The sequence below is a fragment of the Epinephelus moara genome, chromosome 4 (genome assembly GCF_006386435.1).
Source record: "Epinephelus moara isolate mb chromosome 4, YSFRI_EMoa_1.0, whole genome shotgun sequence".
Classification (NCBI taxonomy): domain Eukaryota; kingdom Metazoa; phylum Chordata; class Actinopteri; order Perciformes; family Serranidae; genus Epinephelus; species Epinephelus moara.
Window position 1 is genome coordinate 19,926,236 of NC_065509.1, and position 9,725 is coordinate 19,935,960.

Consider the following 9,725-nt stretch of genomic DNA (forward strand, 5'->3'; position numbering starts at 1 on the left):
AGGTAAGCTCTGGTAATTACCGCGTTGTGTCTCGGACAAGAGGCTACACACGCAGATCTCTCTCTCTCTCTCTCTCTCTCTCTCTCTCACACACACACACACACACACACACACTTTCTCGCACAACACACTCGCAAACATGTTGCTATGGATACCTGCAATCCTTTCTATCACTGTGCTGTAAAAAAAAATACAGAGAAAAAGAAGATAGAAATAGATAAAAGAGAAGAGAGGAAATAACAAGAGCAGAAACAAGAAACGGGGAGAAAGCAAACAAAAGCTCTACAAAGGCAAAGGAAGTAGGAACAGTGTTTAGTTCAGAGAGGGTGGTTGGCTCTGTGTTTGTTGGCCACATTGTCGGAGATGCACTTTAACAGCAAACTCTCTGTCTAGGAATGACAGTTGAAAAGAAAAGCTACAAATCGGTCAGCGAGCACACACATTAGCATTAAAGACTGTTGAATCTAAAGTATAGATCTCTTCTCAGGGAAGGAACAGGGCGCGTAAGCAAGCAATGATGCAGCATGATGTTTCCTGATATAAGGAAAAAAGAAGGGTGGATGCAAATGACACCACATGTCCATTATCGTCTTGGAATTATCAATCCATTTTATAGCCTCTTGGTGACATTTTTTCACCTCTGCAACTCCACACCAGAAGCCTGTGCGGATGTTTCTAACAGTAACCCTGTTGTAGGATGTGACATACTGACCCCTAACACTGCACCACCACACACACACCTGCACACACGATACAGTACATCCGTGCACATAATCACACATGCATGCAGGTGCACTTGTAACAGCACGTGGACTTCAAACACAAACAGATAGGACAGATAGGTCCCGACACTCTGACCCGACTCCTTGCCCCTGCCAACACCTTCAACCCTCTAAAACACTGATATTGTATGTCCTGAAACACACGCGTACGCACACACACACACACACAGAAATGTCTCCCGTGTTTAGCTGACATGTTACATAAGCTGTCGAAAACTATCTATCTCAGAGGCAGAGTGTAGTAGGAACAGTAGTGGGAACAGTAGCCTCGTTACACCTCAGTAGTGATGCGGCAAAGCAGCCTCTGACAGGCTAGTTTAAGGGGCCATGTTTGGGTTAAAAGACATCACTTTACTTGTGATACCTGTGAGGAGAACAAAGTGTGTGTCATGAGCACTGCAAAGCAAACTGACTTTGGAAAAGGTTGCATGTGGAATGAATGTGCACTCTCAAATGAATGCTTATTTAGTGAAAGTAATTTGTGAATTTCCTGTAAACCTCCCTTTTTTTTAATTTAAATTTTAAATTAAAACAGGTATCATATTACGCCAGCTGTACTCCACAGAGTGTGGCTGCCCCCTTCAGCTCAGCGCTGTCTCTGGGTTTTGTGCGGATAATAACTCACCCTGCTCCCCTCTCTTTCTTTGTTGGGCGGACAGCTCCGCCAAGTGTTGAGTGGCTGTGTTACATCTGCTCTGCACATTAAGCACCTGTCATTGTCTTATTTGTGTAAAATTATTATGAAATGATGAATTTTCACTGGTGCAGTATCAAATTATAATGTCCACTTGTGCCATTTGATTAGTACAAATGCTTCTGTAACACAGACATAGGGGTTTCTCTGGTCCGAAAGTTGATGTATCAAGCAGACCCAACCCGGCTCCCTCCTCCCACCATCCGAAGCACAAACAAAATGAAATGAAATTTTGTTTGATGTTGCTCTCTGGGCAAATTATTTGGGAGGAAGAGAAAACTTATGTCACATACTGTACTTAGAGGTGCTGCAGTGAGAAGCACACATGTATCATAAGTATTGCTGTATTTCACTGCTGGATAGATGGTCTTTTTCAGAAAGCCATGCTGTCTATGCAGAAGACAGACACACGTACTTTTGAAATTGGTGCAACATGACCAGAGAAAACAGGGAAAAGGGGTTGTGGCATTTGCTTTTGCTCAAGAGGTAGAAAACCTACAACATCCAGAAAACACTCCGCCACATGAGACTGGTAAACACTCCTGCTGGCGGGTGATGTAATGCAAGCATGGCTGTTATTTCCACAGTTAACAATGTGGTGTTGTGATATATGGCTGTTACGAACTATCTCAAATTACAGTTAAATTGTGAGCTAAATATGTTTCTGAAGTTCAAGTATTTTAAGCCTCCGGTTTTACACTTCCTGTTCACAAATTCTGTTGCAACAGTGCACTGAAAAATGTTTTTGACGACCTTTTAAGCAAGAACTATGAAAATTCAAAATCACAATCTGTAGTTTGATCAACAGCCCTATAGCCAGAGAAAATCTGCTGGATGATTTGAGCTGAGGTATGAGCAGGGAGATCTGCAACACATTCACACCCTCGACTCGTCAAACACTGATGCTTGGCCAGTGGCCTGTCACATTAAAATAGGGCATGCTAGGTTTCCCTCCTGCGTCAGTTTTAGAAGTTCAAGGACAGCATGTCAATTTAGGCTGTTGCATGCCTCGTCTCTTTTCAAAGTAAACCGTACTTCAAGTTTCTTCTCCTTAAATGCCTACAGTCTTTTTTAAAATAAACTTAGAATGTAGGTAAAATCACCATTTTTAGATTTACTTCCTTAGATTTAGGCAAAAAAAAACCGTTGTTAGGTTTAGAAAAAAAACTTGTTTCTAAAGTAATGTAATGTCACATGACATGGGTTATGCAAAATAACTCACGTGTCACAACACACAATCGTGTCCCGTGTGAAAGTCCAGTGTCTGTTTGACCCCAGCACCCCCCACCCACCCTTGGTAGACTTTCTCACTCTTTTAATACTGTAGTTGTTTAACATAACAGTGTCAACTAATGCTGCCACCTGGGGTGTTTCATACTGCACCTTGAGTGTGTCTCTGTTCGTGGGTGTCAGACACTGACAGGCCACTAAGTGTCAGTATTTGACGAGCTGGGAATGAGACTAGGTTGGCTGGTAAGATGGAGGAAAGTTTACCAAAGTTCATTTACACATACTACACTGCTCAAAAAAGGAGGGAACACTTAATGGTCACAGTATAACACCACATCAGTTAAACTTCAGGGATATCAATCTGTCCATTTAGGAAGCACAAGTGATTGTGAATCAGTTTCAGCTGCTTCGGTGCAAATGAAAGTGACAACAGGTGCAATGGAGAGGCAAGAGCAAGACAATCCCTAAAAAGGGAACGGTTTCAAATGTTGTGGCCACAGACAGTTGCTCTCTCCTTATCCTTCCTGACGATTCTTCTCTAGTTTTGTGTTCTGCTAGTGTCCTTGTCACTACTGGTAGCATGAGGCGGTACCTGCAGCCCAGTCAGGGTGCACAGGTAGTCCAGCTCCTCCAGGATGGCACATCCATATGTGCGGTCACAAGAAGGAGCATGGAGGAGATACCAGGAGGCCGCCGGTTACCAAGGACAGCTGGACAGGGCCGTAGAAGGGCATCAACTCAGCAGCAGGACAGGTATCTGCTCCTTTGTGTGAGGAGGAACAGGAGGAGCACTGCCAGAGCTCTACAAAATGACCTCCAGCAGGCTACTGGTGTGCATGTTTCTGACCAAACAGTCAGAAACAGACTCCATGAGGGTGGCATGAGGGCCTGACGTCCTCTAGTCTGACCTGTGCTCACAGCCTGGCACCGTGCAGCTCGACTAGCATTCGCCAGAAAACACCAGCATTGGCAGGTCCGCCATTGGTGCCCCGTTCTCTTCACAGATGAGAGCAGGTTCACACTGAGCACATGTGACAGGGGTGAAAGAGTCTGGAGATGCAGTGGTAAATGTTTTGCTGCCTGGAACATCATCCAGCATGACTGGTTTGAGGAGGCATATATCCTTGGAGGGTCACGCAGACCTCCATGCCATAGCCAACAGTACCCTGACTGCTTTAGGTACCGGGATGAAATCCTCAAAGCAATTGCCAGACCTTACGCTGGTGCAGTGGGCCCTGGGTTCCTCCTGGTGTAAGACAATGCCTGGCCGCATGGGGACAGAGTGTGTAGGCAGTTCCTGGATGATGAAGGCATTGATGCCATTGACTGGCCCCCTCGTTCCTATTACCTAAATCCAATTGAGCACCTATAGGACGTTATGTATCAGTACATCTGATGCCGCCAAGTATCAGCGCAGACTGTCCAGGAGTTCACTGATGCCCAGATCCAAGTCTGGAAGGAGATCTCCCAGGACACCATCCGCTGATTCATCAGGAGCATGCCCAGATGTTCTTGGGAGTGCACACAGGCAGGCAGGGGTCATACACACCACTGGGTCACATTATGAGTTGCTGTCCGTGATTTCAATTTTTTACTTTGATTTTCGGTATCCTTGGGTTGATGTGAGCTGATGTGAGATTTTAGTGTTCCCATCATTGTTTGAGCAGTGTACCCACACTGTTATGATACAAAGCCGATTGAGTACGCCGTCAATGTCAGCATATCAAAGAGAGCAGGTGAAAGCAGGCCCGCTTTGAATCAGTCACCTCATTAGACTCATGATGACTCTTGCTGTTCTCGCACCCACGTTGTGAAGCTGAGGATGAGCACTGAACTGAGTGTTTTAATCCTACCTCAAGACATTTTTTAAGGCATTTCATTGATGTTTCCTTTCCTTTGTACTTTTGCTTGGTACAATATTGATTTTGATTTTGATTTATATATCCATTCAAGATAATTTTTCTTTCTCCTTCTCATTAGTTTGATTTTTTAACATTTAATACATAACGTTTTCTTTGGTATTCATTTGGAACTGTAAAGCGCTTTGTAATTCAAGTTTTAACCGGGTAAAGTAGCCTGCTATCAATAAGGTTTAACTTATTCACTGTAGAATAAATAGGGAGCCAGGAGGTGGCAGTGTACACCAGAGAATAGTCAATCATCCCTAAACATAATAGACTATATTTCATTTCAAATGGCTCCATATGGTGAGATAGGAGGTGAAAAATCCATCCATTTAACATCTCAGTATTTGAAATAAATTGCTCAAAGCAGCTATACTAATTGTTTGATTTCAACAGTTAAGATTTCTATAGTTAAATTTTCATGTAGATTCCTGTTTGAACCTTTTCTTGAATTAAGAGGGTGCAACATGATAGAAACTTTGTCACTCTTGGGTTCTTTCCGCAGGATGTAAGACTGCTTCCTGAGGGGAGGTGTGTCTCACATATTAGCAACATTTCATTCAATATTGAAGATACAGAAGACATAATACAAGCTGGCCTTGAGACAGAAGTTAGGGAGTGAGTAGAGGGAGAAAAGAAAAAGTTAATGGAAGATTCGCACACCTAGCAAAGCGCTCCTGGTGAAGAATGACAGATTGGTTTGATGTATTTTGTCCAGTTTTACATTTTTCTTCAGAACTAGACTTAAACCACACCTGTTGTGACTGTTGTGTTTTTCTTTTGTTTACAGTTTTAGCTTTACATTTGTCCTTGAATACTAACACAGCATGTAATACGTGTCCACACATAGGCTACCAACAGAACAGGAGAGAACTGTCCTTTTTATATGAACAGGATGCTCATTTTATTATGCCCCAGTGTGTTAAGTTCGAGTATGCAGTTTAATTTTTGGCATCATATTGTAATTCAAGTGGTCTGAGAAAACACTAAACTTCTGTGCCTCCTCTTGGCTCTGTTTTTTAGGATTCCGAAAATCTACTCATACACATCCCTTTGGCGAAGGCCTGATTCAAAAGGGGAGAATCCTGCAGAAAAGTTGCTGTTCCAGCATCAACCAACTGCCCACACTGCAAAGCATCCCAAAAAAAAGGAAGATGGACTTATCCAAAAGAGAGTCTCTAAGAGAATCTGACAAAAAAATAAAAATAAATAAACCACATGCCAGTATCGGTGAACCTTCTCCCAGGCTCATAGCTTCAGGTTTCCATTTATGTAGCTAATGTTAGCTAGAGCCTTGAATAAAAGTGTGTTCTCCGCCAAACTCCCCGCCACTACAGACCACCTCAGAGCTGCCCTGAAGAGAGCGGGCAGCAACTCCAGAGACAGATCTCCAGTCAGCGACGAGAGCAAAAGAAAAAAATAAACTAAAATAATTTATTATTTCATTGATCAGAGGTTTGCTAAATCAATAATAATTCTACATCAATAAAATCAGATAACCAGTGGTAGAAATATAGGATTAGGCTCCATTTGGCCTACCCTCTTCACTGTACAAGGTGTTTTGTTCTTTTCTTTGTCTGTTCTTTGTGTGTGTATAGGCCTACTGAAGTGTACTTGTATTTTTTGAGTAGCCCTTATTCATCAAATCAGAAGAAGCAGCCCCTGCAGAGAAGAACCTGCCCTAGATGTACACTGTGACTGGGGTGCAGTTGCAACCAGTCAGGGCCTGTCAGTTTGGAAGTACAAGCATGCAATGTAATGAAGAATTACTATATTATTGTAGCATGACATGTTTTTTTTTTTCTTTTTGTTGTTGTTGCTTTAAAAGTTGCATCTACAGAAATATATCAGTGACTGATTGCACCACCCACAGAGCACACCAACCAACAGGAGCATGCTGTCCAGCTTAACTTGCTTAATGCTAACACACTCATGCTAGATCCTCCAGCAGTCAACTTTTACCTTCAGTGAGGTCTGGGAGGACTTAGTGTTTATCACATGTGACTGCAAAGCTTCTTTCAGCTCAACACGGTTGCAAATTTTAAGGCAGTGGTTTCCAGCTGGTGGGTTACAGTCCAAAAGTGGATCACGGGCCTATTCTGAATGGACCACAAGTGACAAGCAAACATGTCAAGTTTCTTAAAAAAGAAAAAGTTTATTTTTAAATAGTCTACAGTGAATTTCCAGCAAATAGCTTTTATTATGACGTGCCAGTTTCTGCTGTAGAGTGACTAACTGACAGCTACTTGACAGAGACAGCAAACTAACTCAATGACATGGCCATACATAAGTATGACGTGGATTGTATAGAACAGTGTGGACCTTAAACTTATGACTTAGGAGAAATCAAAACCAAAACCAATGACTGAATTTGAAAAAAATCGTTATGCTGTTGTTCTAAAGCCTTTAACGTTTAGAAACACAACACTGAAGGCTGCAAGTATTTTTATGTAAACTATTTACATGTCTTTTCTGTTTTTGGCTACTTTGTTAGGATTTAAATAAGAAATAACAATGGCCCAAGGATTGATCCCTGGGGAACACCACATTTTATAGTAAGAGGGGGTGAGTTCACTCCTTTAAAAGCAACAAATTCAACAATAGATTCTACTCCAGGGTGCTGGAAAGGAGGCTCCAACCGAATGTCCAACCTCGCATTCAGGAGGAACAATGCGGATTCCATCCTGGCCGTGGAACAGTGGACCAGCTCTTTACTCTTGCGAGGCTGACGGAGGGGTCGTGGGAGTCTGCCCATCCAATCTACATGTGCTTTGTGGACTTGGAAAGGGCAGACCAAGAACACGCTGGAGGGATTACATGTCTCATCTGGCCTGGGAGCGCCTTGGGGTCCCCCAGGAGGAGCTGGAAAGCATTGCTGGGGAGAGGGACGTCTGTGATGCTTTGCTTGGCCTGTTGAACCCGCGACGCAGCCCGCATGAGCAGTTGAAACTGGATGGATGGATGGATGGATGGATGGATGGATGGACAGTCTCTGCTGATGACCAGAGAGCCTCATGTACCAGCAGTGTCCACCAAGGTGTGGGAAAGACTCCATGATGGTAGCCGCAGGTCTTGCACTTCCCTGAAAGGCCACTCTTCTCCAGGGCTCGTAGCCGCCTCTCTGCGTGGTTAAACATCTCCATCTTTACAGGCTGTTTGGTGACCTGCGAGGAATACGGTGAAGCTGCAGTGGGCTGCTGTTCCCCAGAAATGACTTTACCTGTTCTCTGAAATGATGGACTACAGCACAGTTGAATTCTTCAGCGATGTATTCTCTGATGGGCGTCATTGAACTCTTGTTGACCATTTCTTTCCACTGCTCCTTTAATTTTTCACAAACTTTGTGCTGTACTGCTGGCAGAAAAGTCAAAGAACCAATCGTCTGCTTTCCCCGGTCCAAATGATCGCCACGCAGACCAAATAAAGTTTCTGCCAGGTTCACAAGGGTTTTTCGAGCAGATGTAATGCTCCTGCGGAGTATGTTCTTATCCATGTCTTTAACATGTGACAGAGTGTTGCTGATATCACTCTTGTTGAAAATGTCCCTCAGATTCCAGTTCATTCCATGTATCCCCCATGGAGGTGGTGGTGTGTATTCCTCAGGTTGGGTCCTCTACCAGAGGGCTGGGAGTTTGAGGGTTCTGCACAGTGTCTTAGCTGTTCCTCAGGCTGCACTCCTCTGGACAGAGACCTCAGATGTTGTACTTGGAATCTACTGGAGCCAATCTGGAGCCATTACATTTTTGACCTGATGATGGGTTGATGAAAAGTCAGGGGTTCACCAAAATTACAGGAAGATGAATGTCTGAACAAGATTTCATGGCAGGTTATCCAACAGTTGTTGACCTCATGGTGCCTCCAAAAGGATAGGTTGAAGGCTATAACCAAACATTCAAAATTGGATAAAAGTAGATGAATGTCATTTAAGACATACAGTAAAAGGATATGCACTAGAAAACTTTACAAGTACGTGGTCATTTAAATGCACACCTTCAAGCAGGTGGCCCTGTTGAATGGAGATTTAAAAAACCCTGCAGGTTGACACACCCAGGTAAGCCGAGTCAAGCCAAGCCAGCATACATGTATGGAAAATTCCTATGAATCATCTGCACTGCAATTTGCCACTTAAGACACAGTCACAGCAGCATTCAGAAAAAACCCTCATCAGCTGCTGAAGTGTCTTCTTGGTCCTCTGTTGTTTTTATTGTTGTGNCACACCTTCAAGCAGGTGGCCCTGTTGAATGGAGATTAAAAAAACCCTGCAGGTTGACACACCCAGGTAAGCCGAGTCAAGCCAAGCCAGCATACGTGTATGGAAAATTCCTATGAATCACACGCACTGCAATTTTCCACTTAAGACGCAGTCACAGCAGCATTCAGAAAAAAACCCTCATCAGCTGCTTAAGTGTCTTCTTGGTCCTCTGTTGTTTTTATTGTTGTGTTTTTATTTAATCCAACAAGGACATTTTCAGCACTGTTTTGTCAGTGTTAATGTACACAGAGGTGCAGTATCAGAGGTACCAGTATTTCCAGTGAGTGTCAGCCCAATTGCATGCAGTTAAGATCACCCATGCTTTAAACTTGACATTCCAGTCTCTATACAAAATGAAACTTGGCATGCTACAACTGCTTGTCCACCATGGGTTTGGAGCACAAGGGGCGTAAGTGACATTTTCAGAATTTTACAGGAGAGCTAAAACAAACTTTTCATTGATTGTAATTACTTGATTATAAACAACATATTTGAGCAATCTACACTTTTATAGAGATTAGGCTTCACAGAATCCATATTTTAAAGAATTATTATTTTTTTAACTACAAAAATACAACTTTTTAGCCAAAACGTCACTTACACATTTTGTGCGCCAACATTTTATTACCTATTGTTTGTTGCTATGGGCGTAAGTGACATTCAAAATATGATGATACTGGAATAGAGACAGAGTAAGAAGCCAAAATAAGCCACATTTTTTTATTTTATTAATCATCATTGACAACATACTGTAACATAACATTTGTAACATTCGTACCATACTCTATACTCTAAATATAATTTCATTAAAAAACAGTAACAGTGAGCCCATTCAAAAACAGTTTTTGTACAATACTCTAAAT

At 42.7% G+C, this 9,725-nt stretch overlaps 1 protein-coding gene across 1 annotated transcript in view; it reads right to left on the bottom strand.

Moving 5' to 3' along the window:
• Nucleotides 1–7,304: 7,304 nt before the first annotated feature.
• The window catches only part of LOC126388928 (uncharacterized), a 22,080-nt gene continuing 19,659 nt past the window's right edge, over nt 7,305–9,725 (bottom strand). Inside the window, exon 2 of the mRNA XM_050042326.1 lies at nt 7,305–7,753. The gene's annotated coding sequence lies outside the window, so the exon portion shown is untranslated. The remainder of the gene's footprint in view (nt 7,754–9,725) is intronic.